The sequence below is a fragment of the Geotrypetes seraphini genome, chromosome 13 (genome assembly GCF_902459505.1).
Source record: "Geotrypetes seraphini chromosome 13, aGeoSer1.1, whole genome shotgun sequence".
In the NCBI taxonomy this organism is placed as follows: Eukaryota; Metazoa; Chordata; class Amphibia; order Gymnophiona; family Dermophiidae; genus Geotrypetes; species Geotrypetes seraphini.
The window spans coordinates 57,294,678-57,310,356 of record NC_047096.1 but is presented as its reverse complement, the minus strand read 5'-3'; positions in this window follow the sequence as shown (position 1 = coordinate 57,310,356).

Genomic DNA, 15,679 nt, shown 5'->3' with positions numbered 1-15,679 from the left:
GCATGCGCGCTCTGATCCAGCATGCATGACGCCCTTTACAGCTATCGCATAAAGGGGCACGAGGAAAACAGCAGTGAGAACTGCATAGTAGCCAATTCTTTCTGGAAAGAGACAGAAGAAAACGATTTGGGTGTGCTTTGATTAAGTTAGCCCTTACTTTTCTGTGGGTTTAAGACTGGGGTTAAGTGTTTCCAAAATACAGCCCTAAGACTAATATACTTGCTGAAAAAAATACGACCACATCACCTCCGCTTTCCAAGACTCACACTGGCTCCCAGTACAAGCACGCATACAACACAAATTCTACGCTATTCGAAGCCCTAAATCAGTGTATCGCAAACTGTGTGCCTCCTGAGATTTCAGCCGTGCCGCGACACATTGCCGAGGAGGAGAGTCATCCACGTGGCGAGAGACACGACCTGTACGAAGTCAGCCAGCGCAGCTGACTCTCCTCCTAGCCGGCGTCTCTCCTCTTCTCCCTGCACCTCCGGGATCCCTGTAATGGGGGGGGGGGGGAAGGTCACAGCCAGGTGGGCCTCCGCACATGCTTGGACATTGACGCAATGACATCACGCATGCACGTGATGTCATCGTGTCGACTTCCGGGTGCCTTACAGCCGGGGCACTGCATTTAGTGTGCCGCCAACCGGAAAACTTTGCGAGACACTGCCCTAAATGGAAATGGACCAAGCTATCTGAACAATCGCCTAATCAGGAAAAACACATCCAGACCAAGGAGAACTCAACAAGCACACTTTGCCCACCCCCCAATCAAAGGCATGCAAAGCAAAAAAATATATGACGATCTACTAGCCATCAGAGCAGCGAAAATAGACTGCCATCTCTGAAATCTGCTGACCACGATGCCCAACTACAAAACATTCAGGAAAGAACTGAAAACCATACTATTCAAGAAATTTGTCAAATGATCTAACCAAACCGTATCGACCCTTCCCAGATCCCGACGCATACTATAGCTATCAACCTTGCAATCTCCCTGGGAAGGCCCAGGCTAATTTCTTGTTGTAAACGCCTAGAACTGAAAGGTATTGGCAGGATAGAAGACACCAATGTAATGTAACATAGTGGATGACGGCAGATAAAGACCCGAATGGTCCATCCAGTCTGCCCAACCTAATTCAATCTAAAAATTTCTGTTTTTTTTCCTTCTTCTACTTAGCTATTTCTGGGCAAGAATCCAAAACTCTGCCCGGTACTGTTCTTAGGTTCCAACTACTGAAGTCTCTGTCCACCCTCCCAGCCCTTGATGCCCTCCCCAGCCCATCCTCCACCAAACAGCCATTTACAGACACAAGTCTGCCCAGTACTGGCCTTAGTTCTTCAATATTTACTATTATTTTCTGATTCTAGATCCTCTGTGTTCATCCCATGCTTCTTTGAACTCCATCATCGTTTTCGTCTCCACCACCTCTCTCGGGAGCGCATTCCAGGCATCCACCACCCTCTCCGTAAAGAAGAATTTCCCTACATTGCTCTTGAGTCTACCACCCATCAACCTCAAATTATGTCCTCTGGTTTTAACATTTTCTTTTCTCTTGAAAAGATTTTATTCTACGTTAAAACCTTTCAAGTATTTGAACGTCTGAATCATATCTCCCCTGTCCCTCCTTTCCTCTAGTCTAAGGCAGGGATCTCAAAGTCCTTCTTTGAGGGCCGCAATCCAGTCGGGTTTTCAGGATTTCCCCAATGAATATGCATTGAAAGCAGTGCATGCACATAGATCTCATGCATATTCATTGTGGAAATCCTGAAAACCCGACTGGATTGCGGCCCTCAAGGAGGGACTTTGAGATCCCTGCTCTAAGTCTAAGGTATACATATTCAGGGCTTCTAGTCTCTCCTCTTAATGTAACTTTATGCAACCTGCAAATGCAGCAGGGCCACTCTAGCATGGAAATGATTCCAGATAACACTAAGAGGCGATAATGCCTTTCAGTTTAATGGACGAAGAAACCTAAACTGAACTGATGTGCCCCACTGCCCAGACTACTAGAGTAATGCAGATGCTCTGTTAATTAATCCACCCCAGCCAGTACGGTGCCTGGGCCCTGTGCTGCACTGCTGCCCTCTGCAGGATTGAAGAATTCACTGCAGACTGTACTTCCTGCCAGGCTCGGCTCTCTCTCAGCTTTTGAGTCTGCAGAGCTGTCACGTTGCCCGTTTCAGGAGGGAGACGTTTTGGGCGATTTTGGTACATTATGGGACCTGCCTAACCGATTTGAATGGGTGAAATCATGGACTACAAATACAACCAGAATTGGCCTGGAATGAGTAACTTAGCAACTCTGAGTCTGTATATATAGCATTGTAATACTCCCAGCCCTGTTCGTCCTTATTGCTCCTCTATTATGGACTAAAAATGTGCAAAAGAATCTGTAAATCAGGGGCACAGCAGGCAGGCCTATATTCTGGCCTATTTCTTTTGGCTTTGCAGATAAGAGAGGATTTTAAATGTAATCCTTATACTGGAGGCAAGTGACATAATCAAGCTCAAGAAATGGGCAGCGACATGGCAAATGAGGTTCAATGTGGATAAGTGCAAAGTGATGCATGTCAGGAACAAAAATCTCATGCACGAATACAGGATGTCTGGGGTGGTACTTGGAGAGACCTCACAAGAAAGGGACTTGGGAGTTCTGATCGACAAGTCTATGAAGCCATCTGCACAATGTGCTATGGCGGCGAAAAGACCAAACAGAATGCTAGGAATGATAAAGAAGGGGATCATGAACAGATCCAAAAAGGTTATCATGCCACTGTACCGGGCCATGGTGCACCCTCACCTGGAGTACTGCGTCCAGCACTGGTCATCGTACATGAAGAAGGACACGGTACTACTTGAAAAGGTCCAGCGAAGAGCGACTAAAATGGTTAAGGGGCTGGAGGAGTTGCCATACAGTGAGAGATTGGAAAAACTGGGCCTCTTCTCCCTTGAAAAGAGGAGACTGAGAGGGGACATGATCAAAACATTCAAGATAATGAAGGGAATAGACTTAGTAGATAAAGACAGGTTGTTCACCCTCTCCAAGGTAGGGAGAACGAGAGGGAACTCTCTAAAATTGAAAGGGGATAGATTCCGTACAAACGTAAGGAAGTTCTTCTTCACCCAGAGAGTGGGAGAAAGCTGGAATGCTCTTCCGGAGGCTGTTATAGGGGAAAACACCCTCCAGGGATTCAAGACAAAGTTGGACAAGTTCATGCTAAACTAGTGAGACTGGGGTCTTATTTGGACCACTGGTCTGACCCAGCAGCGGCAATTCTTATGTTCTTATGAAGATTTTGCAGACAGATTTGGAGTGAAAGAGTAGTGCAGTGGTTAGAAAGAGCAGGGTTCAAATCCCACTGACACTGTGCCTTAGGCAAGTCACTTAACCCATCCATTTCCTCAAGTACAAGCTTTGATTGTAAACCTGCTGGGGACAGGGAAATACCTATTGTACAGTGAATGTAATTTGTCTTGAGTGCAGTACTGTACTGAAAGGTGTTAGCTAAATTTTTGGTTTTAATGGTATGATGTAATTACATCACTTACAAGCTTCTGTCCGTTGCATGGTGCTTTGCTGAATCAGTTGGAGCTGGTTCACTCAGTTTGAGGCCAATGCAGAAACAGCATGTTAGAGCTGCTGAGTTGACCGCACACAGAGTTCCTGAAAAAAGATTTCCACGGCTTGCAGGGATCAATGAGCAGGCAGATGACTGTGGCATTAAAATCACAGCAGTAATCCACAGTTCATTGCCAAATGTCACCCTTCTTGTCAGTGCCTGAGCCGCCAATACCCACAGAGAGACTAGAAACCACGAGAAGAGAGCTCCCAAAGTTAGGAGAATGATTAAAGGTCTGGCAGTTCACTTGGGGTGTAGAAATCCAAAGGAAATGTATGAGATAGGAGGAAAGAGATCGATAAGCACGGCACAGGAAGGAACCTTGGGGTGATGGTGTCTGATGAAACAATGTGACAAGGCAGTGGCCAGAGCCAGAAGGGTGCTTGGCTGCAGAAGAAAAGAGGTGTTGAAGCCCTTGTACAAGTTATTGGGGAGACCCACGAGTATTGTGTTCAGTTTTGAAGGCCATAAAAAAGACTTACTGCCTGTTTTCCAAAGCCACACGGCAACAGCCCCGAAGCCCTTTAAATCTCTATGGGCTTCGGGGCCGTTAGCGTAAGACAGCCGCTAGCGTGGCTTTGTAAAAGAGGCCCTTAATGTGCTTCAGAGAAACGTGATGAAAATGGTATGTGGAGAGGCTTGATGATGTAAACAGATGGGGGATACGATACAGACATTCAAATATTTGAAAGGTAAGAGTAATGTGTTTTTTAAATTCAGAATCAGATAATGCTTCAGGATCTGAACATTTTTCTTTTTCAAAGTAGCATAAGAATTGCCATACTGGGACAGACCGAAGGTCCATCAAGACCAACAGTGGCCAACCCAGGTCCCAAGTACCTACAGTAGCTAGATCCCAAGTAGTAAAACAGATTTTATGCTGCTTATCCTAGGAATAAGCGGTGGATTTCCCCAAGCCATCTCAATAGTGACCTATGGACTTCTCTTTTAGGAAATTATCCAAACTTTTTTTTTTTTTTTTTTTTTTTTAAACCCTGCTAAGCTAACTGCTTTTTCCACATTCTCTGGCAACAAATTCCAGAGTTTAATTACAAGTTGTGTGAAGAAATAGTTTCTCTAGTTTGTTTTAAATCAGTAGTTTCATTGCATGCCCCCTAGTCCTACTATTTTTGGAAAGAGTGAACAAGCAATTCATATCTACCCTTTCCACGCCACTCAGTATTTTATACTCCTCTATCATATCACTCTGATCTGTCTCTTCTTCAAGCTGAAGAGCCCTAGGTGATTTAGCCTTTCCTCAAAGGGAAGTTGTTTCATCCCTTTCATCATTTTTGTCGCCTCTGATGCCCCTACCTTGTACTCTAGTGCTCCTTAGGCCCTTAGGTCAGTTCTGGAGTTTCTTTGTCTTTTTGCCATCCACTGCATTTTCAGTGGCAGGGGCAGCAGCCATAACACTGGAAATTGCAGTGATGCTGGAAGGAGGCTCCTGGGAACTTCTGCTTTCATTTACTTCTATGAAAGCAAATTGTGTGTCTTTGAGCAGAACAGAGCCAACAAGAGAGCCCTTACTAGGAAATTTACAGCACACGGCTGTCTAGTCCCACATCCTCTCCCACAGGAAGGAATGTTTCAGCTCAGCAGTTCACTCTGTGCTCTCCCATCTAAGGTGGCAGTTACTATATTAAGCTCGTACTCCAAGAACCCAACCCGGTCAACAGCAACAATCAAGATATCTTTTGGATTCACTGATGTCTAGCAGTTAACTTGAAGTGATTTGATAATATGTTTTTATGTTTATTAAAATTTGATTTTCCGCTATACCTTTCACAAGTTCTCAGTGGATTACATACAAATGCATTCCAGTGTTCATTAGGGACAATCTAAGTGCTGGTGGCAGAACTGCTAAGTCATCCAGGTCCAGGAGGAAGACCTTTAGCCAGTCCTGGGTTTGAATTCTCGTTCCAAAGCAGAGTGATAATGTAATCACTGATTCTGCGGGATTTAATTTAATTGAATAAAAAATTTATATACCGCAAATTTATAATTCTAAGTGGTTTATGAAAAACACACATAAAATATTAATACACGTATATAACTTTCTTAGACATACAAATACTGAAACAATAATTCACATTAATCATTTATAAACATATTCACATCACAAAAAACCTTTAAAAAAAAAATATATATATATATATAAATATTTTTTTTTAAACATTCAAACAATTGGTCAGTCTTAAACTCTTTGGAAATGCATCCATCATAACTGAATATTTTCACATCATTGAAATGCCTGAGAAAATAGATATAGATAGAACTCATAATGCCTCATATTGGGCTTTTCCAGACTTGCAGAACTGATGCAAAATCTCCCTCCTTCAGACTGGCCAGGGAAACAAAAACTAGAGGGCACTGGGAAAAGTTGAAGGGAGACAGATTCAGAACAAATGCCAGGAAATTCTTCTTCACTCAGAGGGTGGTGGACACCTGGAATGCGCTTCCGGAGGAAGTGGTAGAACAAAGGGGGATTGTGGGATTCAAAATGGTTCCTGAAGGAAAAGGGGATTGAGGGGTACTATGCAATACGGAATGCTTTAGAGGAATAGATGATTTACAGGTCATTTGACCTGGGGGGCCGCGGCGGGAGCGGACTGCTGGGCATGATGGACCTGTGGTCTGACTCAGTAGAGGCGATGCTTATGTTCTTATGAGCAACTTGGCAGCTCTGCAGGACTTGGTTCTCATTGGCCCTGAATCACTAGCAGGCCGATGCTCAGAACTCTGGTACTGTAAGGAAAAGCGCTGAAAAATACTGCCGGAGCAGTGCCAAGAAACCCCCTTCCTAATTCTCAACGCTAACAGTATCCAAAGCGTTGAGAATTGGAATGTTAAGGGGGAGGAACGTACATCGTGAATGTGCGCAAGAATTTTGCAGGAAGCGCAACTCTTGTGCAGTTGGCTGCCTTGCTCTCCTGCTGCTCCCTATTAAGAACATAAGAACAGCCTTACTGGGTCAGACCAATGGTCCATCAAGCCCAGCAGTCCGTTCCCACGTTGGCCAAACCCATTCCAGGCCTTAATAACAGACCATGGACTTTTCCTCCAGGAATTTGTCCAAACTTTTCTTAAAACCAGCTACGCTATCTGCTTTTACCACAACTCTGGCAACGCGTTCCAGAGCTTAACTATTCTCTGAGGGAAAAAAAATTCCTCCTCTTGGTTTTAAAAGTATTTCTCTGCAGTTTCATCAAGTGTCCCCTAGTCTTTGTAGGAGTGAAAAATTGATCCACTTGTACCTGTTCTATTCCTCTCAGAATTTTGTAGACTTCGATTTTGAGCATTGGGTGGGAATAATTAAGCATCTAATGTTACAGTACATTTTGTTTGTGCTGATTTTCAGCGCCCACGCTGCTCCCTGCACTCATGCCCTCTGAACATGTGCGCAGCCTAACCCTGGTGCTAGTCCGTCACTAATTGGCTCTAGTGCCGGCGTTAAGTTCTCAACATTGGCTTGTGGGAAAGTGACACTCTGCTCTCTGTGGCTGTGAAGTCACCATTGGCCTGTGCTCTTAAACAGCACCATCCCTCTTTTTTACGAACGTTTAGCACGGGTTTTTGCACCGGCAGCAGCGGTAACTGCTTCGACGCTCATATGAGTGTCAGAGCAGTTACAGCTGTTGCCGACGCTATAACCTGTACTATGCGTTCGTAAAAGAGGGGGCATGTTCTTTATGGCTGGAGGCAGCATGTTCCCATAAGTACTGCTGAAGGAGTAGTGTCCACGTGACCATGTGTCTTGCACAGGTTTATAACCGAGACGGCCATATGCTCCCCCCCCATCCTCTGTACCAGAACATAAAAGTTACCCAGTTGCAGCAGGGTGATTTGAGGCCAGTTCTGCTTTGTAACACACTGCCACAGAAAATTACAGCAGAAAAAGACCCACATGATCCATCCAGACTATTGAACAAGGTGGCTAGAGCTGCGCCTGCCAATCTGTGCAGGCCCCAGTCACTGTACTTCAACTACAGGAACCAGAAGTCAACACGAAAAGGAAACCGCCGTAAAAGCGTTGGGCTTTTCTCTATTTTGCGGCACAAGTGTCTAACAGCTACAGCTGCTTGTGGCACACGCCTGTGATGTGTGCATATGTTGTGACCCAATAAGGCAGACCCACAATATGCGTGCCTATGGCGTAGCTTATTCCCAGCACATGCACGCCTCTTTCCATGGACTATTCTGCACATGTGCCCATCGCTATCACCAGCGGTTCATATCATGTGAACCTCATTTGCATGCGCGGTTCTTCAAGAATGACTTTTTGAAATCATTACATTTACGGCCGTGATAGCGGCCTGTCGGATTTTACCAGCGATATTAGAGAATCCTGCTCTGACAGAGAAGGAGACAAGTTTGCACAGCAGTTGCTTATTTGCAGTTTCTTGTTTACATATGAACGGGACTGCCATTTGCAGTTTAACCCTTTATTTGGCATTGTTGCTCAGAAGCAACATGTGTTTTCTATGTATTATTTATTTATTTAAAAATTTATATATCACATATATAAAATCTTATTTCCCTGCAATTTCCACATAAAACATAGACATAACTAGACAACATCATTAATATCCCCCAATATATAATGTCAATATACCAAATTAAATCAAATTTCAACAATTATGGAAGCAAAAAGGAATTAAATCAATGATCCATTCCAAAACCGATCCACATATACAAGCAAAACAAGTCAAATTCCAACAGTTCAGGAATGCAAACAAGCTATAAATCATACATTACTGTCAGCGTATTCTGAAGAAGATATTTTCAGATGGAATAAGCATTAGCAAATAATTGCGTTTTCAGCATTTTCTTAAAATTTAGCTTCCCAATACAGAATCGTAGGATACCAGGCAGGGCATTCCATAGTTCTACACCAGCCACAGACATCATTGATGCTCCAATCTTAACATGCATAATCGATATTCTTCCCTCCAAACTTAATTTCATCCCATTTATAGATCTCTTCCTGGTTTATAAATTTCAGAGAATTCTTGTAAAATCTTTGGAGAAGCATGATACAATGTCTGATGGTTAATCACAAGAATCTTAAACGGCACTCTTTGTTGTATGGGTAACCAGCACAATTTTTTTAACACAGGAATTATGAGTGCTCCTTGAAACCCCTGTGATTAATCTTGCAGCAGAGTTGATATGCAACTGCAAAGCTCTCAATTAGTATTGTAAACCGCATAATGCTCATGTATATACTCGAATACAAGTCAATCCGAATATAAGTCGAGATCCCCCTTTTCCCCCTAAAAGGAGGAAAACTGGTTGACTTGAATATAAGTTGGGCGGCTTAATATTCAAGTGCCTTGCCCTGTCAGGCTCTGCACCCAGCCCCCTCCCTGCCAAGCTCTGCACCCAGCCCCCTTCCCCCTCCCTGTCAGGTACTTCACCCAGCTCCCTTCCTGCCAGACACTGTACCCAGCACCCTTCCCTCCCTCCCCCCTCCCCTGTCAGACTCTGCACCCTCCTTCCCAGGCTCCCAATTTTTTGGCCCCAAAATCCTAATTTATATTTGAATATATACTGTATATCAAATCAAATCAATCCAATCCAAATGCCTGTTACTTGGCCCTATTGCTCTTGTTCAATGTCAAGTTTCACCATCTGCCAATTAAAAGGTTAAAGACTTTTTGCCCATTTAGTCCGCACAATAGTATGGTAGTTAAGTGTGAGAATTAGGCCTTTTGACTCTGTCAAGTTTGGCTACACCAAATTGTAATAAGTTTGAATGAGAATGTCTGGGGAATGCGATATGTAATTATATAGTGCAGCAACTGCAATATGAGAAAGTCAAATCATGTAATTGCTATTAAATTTGACATTGAGATTTGTCGTAAATTTTGAATTTAACAACTTTTGAATTGTTACATTGAATTATTATGATTATTACATGTTCAGAGTACAATAAAATTATTTATATGACAGTTGTTGACAACAATTTAGCTTCATTAATGTAGGGTACGAATACAATTGGAAGTTATTCAGGAGGTTTCTCGTCATATTGTATTCATTGAAGGCTAGATATAGAGATTTAGCTTTTCATTATTGTTTGTATAAGATGGATCCAGTTAAAATACTGAGATTGTGGTAAGCCATATTTCAGTGAAAGGCCTTGAAATGAGTAGAAGACATGAACCCCGATGCACAATGCTCCCACGATGGTGGATGCAATTTTTCTATATCGGGTGATGCTCAGCACAAGTAGCATGCAAATGAAATGCGGTGATGTAGCGAGGGTAAGTGGCACCCTCCCCCGCCCTCTTCTCCTCCTCCTCCCCCGCTCCTTCCCGACCCTCCTGCCCCGCGCGCCCCCCCTTCCCTTCCTCCATACCTCTTTAATTTTCCCAGCGCGAACAGCATCACAAACTTGCTGCTCGTGTCGAATCGGCTCTCCCTCTGACGTCACTTCCTAGGTGCAGGACTCGGAAGTGACATCAGAGAGAGATACCGAAGCAGGCATCAAGTTTGTGATGTTTTTCTCGCCGGGAAAATTAAAGAGGTACGAGGGAAAGGAAGGGGCACACAGGTGCGGTAGGGCAGGTCAGGAAGTAGAAGGGGCAGAGAGGAGGATAGGTGCCAGCATCCCCACCAAGATGGCAGCTGGGGTGGACCCCCTCCCCCGTTCCTCCCTTTACTACACCACTGATTATTTGCATGCTATTCGTGCACAGCAGCCCCAGTAAAAGGAGGAGGAAATGTGTCTGCCATTTGCTCAGAAGAGCTAGGCACAGCTCCTCCTCCTGCCTGTAGCTGCTGTTCTCCTTCCCTCTGCCTAGATCAGGGGTGTCCAACCGGCGGCCCCGTAAAGTATTTTGTGCAGCCTCAGTTGAGGGCGATTCAGTGTTTTCCTCTACTGCCCCCGGGTGTTTACCGTCTTGCCGGCTCCCTCCTCTGTCTTGCTGTTGCGTTTGCGCATTTGTGTGACCCCAGAAACATTTTTTTCAGCCAATGCGGCCCAGGGAAGCCAAAAGGTTGGAAACCCCTGGCCTAGATAATGGCAGCTACTGGCTCAGCTGATTTGCGGCTTCCCCTTCCACCTCTGGAGCCACGATCAGTTTTTTTAAAAAAAGGACACAGCTGTTGTGCGGGTGGTGTTTGAGCGTACAACAGCTGCGCCCTTTCAAAAAAAAAAGAGCCAGCCGCAGCCCCTGCTCTCCTAGCTGGCTCACAAAATGTTTTTTTAAAATGGACGCTGCTGTTGTGCGTGTGTTGTGTGCCTCATACAACATACGCAGGACATCTGTAAAAAGGGGGTGGGGGGTCGTTCCCTTTTGTGAATCACAAGGAGAGCTCATTTAAATACTAATGAGCTCCATGCAATGTATTTGCATAGGGTTCTCAGTAGCAGCTAGAGAATGATGCGGGGAAAAAATGTGTCCCCGTGAGCTTGGTCTCCGTCCCCGCCCCATCCCCGCAAACTATCTGATCCCATCCGCACAAGCCTCGAATAGTTATGATTTTATATTAAACTTATTTTATTAAAGTATAAAAAGAAACAATACTCTGTACAATTGTCATTTTATAAACATAAATAATAGAGAGCAAGGATCAACAAAACCCATCTCCCCTCCCCTTCACAAATTTCCCCTCCACTATCGAGAAAACTGAACAAGCCAAATGACTACAGAATGCTACATAGAAAAATCAAGCTAACAGAACACTTCAGTCACACATGGCAGGAGTAGTGTTAGGGGAGAGCAACTAAGGCAACTGCCCCCTGGTCAGAAAGAGAGCCCTAAGCCAGCTGGAAGCTAAAGAAGCTCAGCCTGGGCTTTGCAGTCCCCAGTTATGTCTAACACCAGCTCTAGTAGGATACATATTTTAAATTAAATCTGAAATATTCTAATCACAAAATATAAAATAAATTTATTTTTTTTTTCTTTTTGTTGTCTGGTAATTTTATTATTCAAATCACATTGGTCTCAGGCTCTGTCATTGTGGCATGGCTGGCTCCTGAAGGTAAAATAGGTGCGAGAGGAGCTGGGGAGATGGTGAGTCCAAACCAGGCACAATCCTTTTACTCCCATGGGGGCAGTAAAATGTCATGTCCCCATTCCTGTGGTAAACCAGCTGTGAATTTTCCCATTCCTGCAGATTTACTGCGGTGATCGCAGTTTATCACAGTAGACGGTCCCCATGTCATTCTCTAGTAGCAGCCACGGAGAACCCTTTCCGCAGCAGTAAGACTGCCTTAACGAGTCATAGAAACATAGAAAATGACTGCAGAAAAGGGCCATAGCCCATCAAGTCTGCCCACTCTAATGACCCACCCCCTTTACACCCTTAGAGATCCTACGTGAATATCCCATTTACTTTTAAACTCTGACACGCTGTTGGCCTCAATCACCTGCAGTGGGAGTTCGTTCCAATGATCGACAACCCGTTCTGAGAAGAAATACTTTCTGGAATCACCATGAAATTTCCCTCCCCTGATTTTCAGCGGATGCCCTCTGGTGGACGAGGATCCTATAAGACAGAAGATATCCTCTTCCACCTCGATCCTGCCTGTGATATATTTAAACGTCTCAATCATGTCTCCTCTCTCTCTTTGTTCCTCTCTCTCTTTGTTCCTCGAGTGAGTACAGCTGCAATTTATTCAGCCTTACTTCATACGGGAGATCCTTGAGCCCCGAGACCATCCTGGTGGCCATTCGCTGAATCGACTCAATTCTCAGCACATCTTTCCGGTAATGTGATCTCCAGAATTGAACACAATATTCCAGATGAGGTCTCACTATGGATCTGTACAACGGCATTATGACTTCTGGCATCCTGCTGACAAAACCTCTACGGATACAACCCATCATTTCCCTTTGCTTGGAGGAAGCCTTTTCCACTTGATTGGCAGTTTTCATGTCATCACTAATAATAACTCCTAAATCACGTTCTGCCGTGGTCCTAGCTAAGGTCTCACCATTCAGTATGTAAGTTCTGCACGGATTTCTTCTACCCAGGTGCATTACTTTACATTTTTTAGCATTGAAGCTGAGCTGCCAAGTCGATGACCATTGTTCCAATAGTAGTAGGTCCTGCGTCATACTATCTGGCAAAGTGTTTTGACCTACTATGTTGCTGTCGTCGGCAAACAATGATACTTTTCCTCTAAGCCCTTGGGTCATATCGCTTATGAATATGTTGAATAGGATCGGGCCCAAGACCAAGCCTTGTTGCACTCCACTGGTCACATCCAATGTTTTGGAGGGGGTACCGTTTACCACCACCCTCTGAAGTCTACCGCTGAGCCAATCCTTAACCCATGCAGTTAGTGTCTCCCCTAATCCTAGCGATTTCAGCTTGTTCAATAACCTGCGGTGTGGGATGCTATCAAAAGATTTACTGAAGTCCAAATACACCACGTCCAGGGCCTCCCCGGCATCCAGTTGTCTTGTTACCCAGTCGAAGACGCTAATTAGATTTGATTGGCAGGACCTGCCCTTGGTAAATCCGTGTTGATGGGGATCACGCAGATTTTCCTCATCCAGGATTGTATCAAGTTTTTGTTTGATCAGTGTTTCCATGAGTTTGCCGACTATGGATGTGAGACTCACTGGTCTGTAATTTGCCGTCTCTGTCCTACAGCCCTTTTTGTGGAGGGGAATAACGTTAGCTGTTTTTCAGTCCAAGGGAAAGATTGAAGAGCATGGAGAATGGTTCCGCCAGGACTTCACTCAACTCTCTGAGCACCCTGGGGTGTAGGTTGTCTGGTCCCATGGCTTTGTCTGGCTTTCCCTTTTCCGTAACTGTGGACCGGATCTTGGCGCCTCACAGGTGAAGACTGAGCAGAAGTATTCATTTAGTAGTTCGGCCTTAGTGCATCGAGGCCTAGGTCATGTAGCAAATGTCTTAAAGACCAGATTTCTAGCGATTGTCAATTATGCCAGTTTATGTAAAAGTATCAATTTTGAATCTTTTAATTTTGTAAGAAGGTGTGAAGTTAACAGCATATTATACAAGGGTATTGGTACAATAAGATCTTTTTCAGTTTATTTATTTACCACTTAAGGTGTTTACATTCAGATACTCAAGCATTTTCCCCTATCTGTCCTGGTGGGCTCATACTCTGACTAATATACCTGGGGCCATGGGGGATTAAGTGACTTGCCCGGGGTCACAAGGAGCAGCATGAGATTTGAACCTATAACCTCAGGGTGCTAAGGCTATAGTTCTAACCACTGTGCCACATACTCCCACTCTAATCATGAGGAGAGTAAGAGTCAAGAATATCATTGGTCAATCAATATGCTCCAAATCTTAAGAGATATGCAGAATGATAAGACTGAAAATCAGGAAAGTTGACAACGCTCTACTTTCTGGACACCTTTAAGGTTTTTATTGGAGATTTCTTATTCCATAACAATTTACAGAGTAGAGTCAATTCTTTTATAGAACACCATTAATGATTGGATAGAGTCAATCAAAACAGCAATTAAAAATCATCCCCATAGGCCGGAATACAAAAATGGCCTCCAAGAAGGCTCTTAAATGTTTTATATGAATATTCAGTGTGAATGGAGGTAGAGATGTATGGTACTAATGTGCTTGCTTGGGATTAGGGAGAACCAAGGGACCTCAAAGATCATGACATACTACCATTAATCTATATCTCATTGTTCAAGATCACTGATTAGAAATTGTATTGTAAACCACATTGAATCCTTGTCAAAATTTGTGGTATAGAAGAAAGTGTATGGTATGGTATAGAATTGGATAAACATTTTCCATGTGCATCGGAATGGGGGTGGTCACAGGGGCCATGCCCCCCACCAAAAAAATTTGCAGTTGATCAGAAGAAATGGCTCACCCAGCTACTCTCATTTTAAATCTTTGGGAAACCAAGCCATTGTGACATCACCAATGATGTTGACTCTTAGGCACTGGTGGAATGAGGCATTATAACATCACAATATGAGGGTCCGCTGATAAGTTCTCAGTCCAACCAAAAGAGAATGATGTGGAGCCATGAAACTTACAAGTTATTCCACACTTTCCAACAAAAAGTGTCAAGAAAAATGTGGAATAACTTGTAAGTTTCACAGCTCCACATCAGCCTCTTCGTGCTAGGGCTGAGAAGTTTTCAGTGGCCCCTTCTAATCAGTGAAATGGAGCATTCATAGAACGAGATAAGTAGCTGCCTTTTGTAATGCTTTTGATTTTGGAAATATAAGGATTTGAAGTGATGCGGTATACAAACCTAAGGATTAGATTAGATTAGATAAATATAATGAAACTGACATTTAGAAAAGTAAAAAAACACAAATCTATATTTATAGGTGCAGGGGTTAAGCAGAAGTATAAAATAATTTGTAAGCATGGATTTTCTGATCAGTGACTATGTGCTACTGGTATGGGGGCAACCCGTGCTAATAAGGATTACTGACATCTTTTCAAGTTTATTTAGGTCTTGATATACCACTTTTATAAACAAAGCGGTTTCCAATTTATACAAATATAAAATAGAGGGAACAAATTCACAATTACAGTACAGACATAGCATGATACATAAGGGCAGATGGGGAGGATACATTGCAGTAGTTTTTGCGTAGTATGGTTGGGATGTCTTACCAGGATTTGTGCACGTTATTTAGCCTGAGTAGAAAGAACTCACCTTATTCTATAACATGTGTGCTGAAATTACATAGTGTGCCACTCCAACGGAGGTGTGGTCTTGGGAGGGGCATGGGCGGGTCAGGGGCATTCCCGGAATTTAGGTGCGATATTGTGGAACACCTGCAGGTCCATGCAGAACTCCCATTAGTTGGGTGGGAGCAGGCGTATGCGCTTGTGCCATTCTGCACAGATCTTCCCTGTGCCTAACTCTGGGCACCATTTACTGAATTCCCTCCAGGGTGACCAGATTTTGCATCCCAAAATCCCGGATGCGTGGCCACGCCCCATTCCATCCCCAGCCTCTTTGTCCGGGTTTTGAAAAGCTTCCAACAAATGGAGAGCAGGCAGTGGGGGGCGGGGCTGGGGTGTAAAGGGGTGTGGCTAGGTGGAACTGGGCGGGCCTGGAGGCGGGTCTAAG